Consider the following 4,868-nt stretch of genomic DNA (forward strand, 5'->3'; position numbering starts at 1 on the left):
CTTATGCAACCCAAAGGTTAGGGTTTCACCGCGGGTTGGTGGGGGGAGCAGGCAGAAGGAGAGCCTGGAAACTCTAACCTTCCCCCCTCCCCAGCCTAACTGGCCGTCTTGAGCCGAGAGAAGGTCACCTCTGCACCTCCCCCCAGCCTGTCCGGTTGTGGGGCCCCTAGCCCAGGCCTGGCCCTGACCGCCTGGGAAGCCGGCTGGCTGGGTGGGGCGCCTGGGTTAGTCATCACTGGGCTCCCTCTCTCCCCACCTCTCGGCCAACTCTTGGCCCCTCCCCGTGGCCTCTGGCTAGGCTATTGCCCCCACCTCCCTCCGGCCCTAGTTCCAGCCTCCAACTCATTTGGCCTGTCATCCTGGCTGTCAGACTGAGCTAGGAGCTGTCAGAGTGCCAAAGGGTTGATGGAGCAGCTGGTCAGAGGGTCAGTGCCCTGGGCCCACCCCTCCCTGCAGCCAAGGGCACCTGCTTGGCACAGACTCTCAGCAGGAGCTGAGTCCTATGGGTTGAACAGAGCCTGCTCAAGCAGATAGGAGTGGGAAGGAGTTGAACTGGTCACCTGGGAGAAGGAAGGTGCCACAAAGTTCATGCCTCCCAAGAGGGTTTTGTAATTTGAAAACCTCCCACCCTAATCTCTCTTTACCCTCTGAGTATAGATATCTAAAGGCAAGACCACCTTGTCCCCTCACACTGGCATGGACCATGCCCTTCGACAGAGTGTCAGCACAGACCCACCCTCCCGAGCTCGCAGCGTTCAAGCCTGCCACGCCCCCAGCCCCCTCCCTGGGCCATGCTGCAGGGCCCGGCTTTTCCTGCTGATTCATGCGTTGGAACTGTGGGGGCGGGGCTTGGAACTTGGAACAAAGTTCAGACATGGAGGGGCCGGCAGACAGCCTGGAATTCATACCAGATGTACCCGGAATGTGCAAGCGGAATGCCTGGCATTTAAGAGTCCTGGGGAAGCTGCCCAACCACCCTGCCCTACCTCCCTTTCCTCCAGCCTCTGGTCCCTTTTCCTCTCCTCACAGTCCCAGGAACCTCTGCTGACCTTCGAAACCCTAAACCTCCTCCCTTCCTTACTCTTCCCCAGATGTAGGCGCCCCCCCCCCCAAAACTCTTCTTCCTGCTGAATTCCCTGAGACTGAGTCAGTTGCCCTGATCCCTCCCATTTCTGGACCTGAGGTACACCTTCTCACCTAATACCTGGGTAACTGGTGGAGGGTGTCCAGGCTCCCCGATCCTGCCCTCTCAGTGCTGAGGAGGCTGGAGGCTGCCCTGTGGGTAGGTGGGTAGCCAAGGCGACATGGGGTGAGAGCACATCCAGGTTTCTACAGCCTTCAGTTCTGGAAAGAGGAGCAGGGAAGTAGGTTCAGAGCTGCCTCTTGTCCCTTGCTGGAGGCCCAGATCAGAGCCAAGAAGCCCTTCATTAGAAGGTTGAACATCCACTGGAGCTGGACTTTGAGGGCCAGTGGGACAGTGTCCCTGTAACATGGCCTTGCTCATGTCTTTCCCATTTTTCTTTCCTTTACCTTTTAGGAACCTGTGCCTCCCACATCCTCACCTGGCTGAGCCGCAGTAGTTCTTCAGTGGCAAGCTTTATGTCCTGACCCAGCTAAAGCTGCCAGTTGAAGAACTGTTGCCCTCTGCCCCTGGCTTCGAGGAGGAGGAGGAAGAAGAGGAGAAGGAGCTGCTTTCCCCCTCTGGAAGGTGACAGAACTGGGGCTGGGAAGGTCTGAACAGCGAGAGTGATGATACCTTTTAGGGAATAGAACCCTATTCAGTTGGAGAACCTTGCCCCAGATTGACCCAGCAAGAGAGAGAGTTTCAGATCAGAGATCCTGGCTGAATTGAGGAATAGAAGGCTCTGAGTACCCAAGCTTAGTTGCTCTTTGACAGTGGGAAGAAGTGGAGCAAAGAAATCCTGCCTTACCCTTTATGCAAATGTCTTTCCTGATCCTCCTTCCTTCCTTGCCCCTCATTCCTTCCTACTGGCCTTTCCAAGTTCAAAAGTAAGTTTCTTCTTCAGGGAAAAGGTCATACTGAGTTGCCCATCTGAGTAGTCATCTCCCTCCTCTTACCTCTTCCCTGTATTTCCTTAGTCTGGCCCAGACTCTAAATTCAGGGATACTCACCTCCACGTGGGACCCTTAGGCCTTCTGTCCCAGTTTCTCCACCTGTGAAATGGGGAGTCACACAATTGAGCATGCATGAAGGAATCAGAAGCCCACTTTCGTGGACTCAGAGCCTGGGCTGTCCTCTGCTGTGGGTGGGAACAGAACAGCTTTTCACATAAGCTGTTGCCCTTCCCCCACCCCTGACCAGAACCCAGCTGGGGCTGGAGGTTGAGGGGAGGGACTAGGGTTAGACCAATGCCAGGAGCTGCTGGGAACTCAGTCTTGGCATTGACTTCCCACCAAGCAAAGGTGGCTCAGGCTTCCCCTGCCTCCCAGAGCAGGACCACAGCCCTGATGGGGTTCCAGCTGCCACTGCTGACTTCCCCCACTTTTTAAGGATAGGGTGTGAGATTCAGCTCAGGCCCGTGCAGGCAGGAAATTCTCCTCTCCAGCAACCAGAAGAGATGGGTTTTGAGATGTGACCGCTTTAGGGGCATCAGGCAGAATAAAACTGCCACCCCCAGCTCCTGATCTAATCTCACCCTTGGGCTCATGTTCTGGTGTGGTTCAGCCTTGGCCCAGTCTCCCTGCCTGAAGGTAATCAAGTTCACGGGTTACTGGAAGCTGTTCGTTCTGTTTGGGGGCAGGAGTTGTGCGGTTAACTGGATCCTGTTCTCCACTTTTGAGGAACAGATTTAGGAGAGAGTAGCTCATTGAACCCACCCTTCTGCAGCCTAAGCTGGATGTGAGTGGACTGCAATAGAGGAGGGTGGGTAGACTTGAGTCCACTCACAGGCTGCAACAAAGGTTGCTCTGTCCCTGGACATTGCTTCCGTCCTTTCTTCCCGTCCTCGCTTCACGGGCCACAGTGTCTTCATCCAGCCTTGGGTACATGGCTCTGCCATCCTCACCCTTCATGGAGCAGAAATGAGGAAGAACAGCCTGAAAACACAGAGGCAGACAGAAGACCAGTGAAGGACCAGACCTGGAGAGCACAGGGCCCTGTCTGGACATCCTGCAGAGGGGGGCCCGTAGAGGCCAGGAGCGCCCCCAGGAGGAGGGAGGACAAGCCACCGTCCATCGAAGACAAGCTTCTAGCCGACTACTTCATTCTCCATTCCTCTCCAGTCTTTCTGCCTCCCTCAGAGACGTGGGACCATGTTGAAGTGTCCTTGACTTCATCCTCCTGCTCCCACCTCTCCTCACCATGTAATTTGTCTATAAGCACCGTAGAGGAGCAAGAGCCAGCTGTGAAAGGACATATGCAGAAAATTCATAAAAGAAATTCTGATAGATAAAACCATGGAAAAAGGTGTGCTTCGTTAGTAATTAAAGAAAGGCAGCTATAGCTGGAAGCATTTTTTCCTGTAGCCAACTATAAGAGGAAAAACAAGACCCAGTTATTGACAAAGAAGTACTAAAATGACACTCTCATATGTTGCACACGGGTATACAAGTGGGTAGTCTTACTGATGTCAGTTGGGTAATGTGTGCCAAACATCCTAAAAGTTTCATGGCCTTTGATCTAGTAATTCTATATTTGGGAATGTATCCTAAGAATATAATTAAAGATTAGTAATAAGATGTTCATCCCAGCAATGCAGTAGGAAAAATTGAGAACCAACTATCCGGTTGGGAATTCATTTCTTTTTCTACTGTGATGAAAATTTGCAAGAGGGGGTTGCTTGAGTAAATTGTTATGGATCCACCCAGATGGTGGAACACTGCGCAGCCATTAAAAGTCATGTAGGAGAGGATTTGACTGGAAAGAAAAATGCTCTCTGAATATTAAAAAGGTTATAAAATGATATGTATTATGTGATCTCAATTTTGCTTTTTTAAATATGGGTGTATACTTATAAGACAGTTTTAAAAAGACTGCAGACATACTCCAAATTGTTAATAATAGTGGTTATCTTTGGATGATGGAATAAAGTTGTAATTTTCCATTTGGTTTTCTGTAGTTGCCAAATTTTCTACATTAATCATGTATGGCTTTCATATAATAAATAAGATTTAAAAGAATCAGTGTAATTTTTAAAACTTCTGGAGAGGTGGGTGTGGAAGAATGAAGAGATCCCCCCAGCCCCATTCACATAATAGGGTTTTGGTGGAGGAGGGGAGTTGTGAGAACATTTGTGGGAGCACCTATTGCTTTATGAATTTTATTCTTTGGGAGTAGCTGGAATCCACTCCTTGTACAGGGAACAGCTGTTGCGCTGACTTGGTGGCAGCCACCTAAAGAGATGTAGAGTGGATGGAGTAAAATGGAAAACAGGAAGAACCTGTCACTCTTCAGAAGAGGAAAAGTTCCCCGCCCCCAAAGCTGAAAGCTTCTGTATAATCCTGACAGTCCTGCTTCTGAAAGCAAGATGTGGCTTTTTCCCTTTGACTCTTCCCCAATCTTGAGATAACCCTGTGTGACCTCTCCTTGCCTCCTCAAATTGGCACAGATACTCACTCCTCCCCTAATGGGTACCAAGCCCTGGCGGGAGGGGGCGGGGGGTGCTTTTCAAGACTAGGGCTGAATGGTTCCCTTCTTGATGAAAGGGTCCTCTGTAGGGGAGGGGCCCTGGTGGGTCGCTCTTAGAGAAAGGGAGTTGTTCCCTATGAGAGGTACCATGTCAAGGGGGCAGGACTCCTGGAGTTTACATGAGGTTGCTGAAATGTGTTCAAGGTCTGGAAACCTCGGGAAGGAAGGTGGCTGGAAGGAAGTGAGGTGCCCCAGTGTCCCCTCCCCACCCCCTCCGCCC

General features: G+C 51.5%; 1 long non-coding RNA gene across 2 annotated transcripts in view; it reads left to right on the plus strand.

Moving 5' to 3' along the window:
* The window catches only part of LOC105003897, a 6,389-nt gene extending 2,252 nt beyond the window's left edge, over nucleotides 1-4,137 (plus strand). For both annotated transcript variants that reach the window (XR_827159.1, XR_827160.1), the window contains exon 2: nucleotides 1,538-4,137. This is a non-coding gene — a long non-coding RNA (uncharacterized LOC105003897). The remainder of the gene's footprint in view (nucleotides 1-1,537) is intronic.
* The last annotated feature ends 731 nt before the right edge of the window (nucleotides 4,138-4,868 follow it).

The sequence above is a fragment of the Bison bison genome, unplaced genomic scaffold (genome assembly GCF_000754665.1).
Source record: "Bison bison bison isolate TAMUID 2011002044 unplaced genomic scaffold, Bison_UMD1.0 scf7180017864472, whole genome shotgun sequence".
NCBI classification, from domain to species: domain Eukaryota; kingdom Metazoa; phylum Chordata; class Mammalia; order Artiodactyla; family Bovidae; genus Bison; species Bison bison.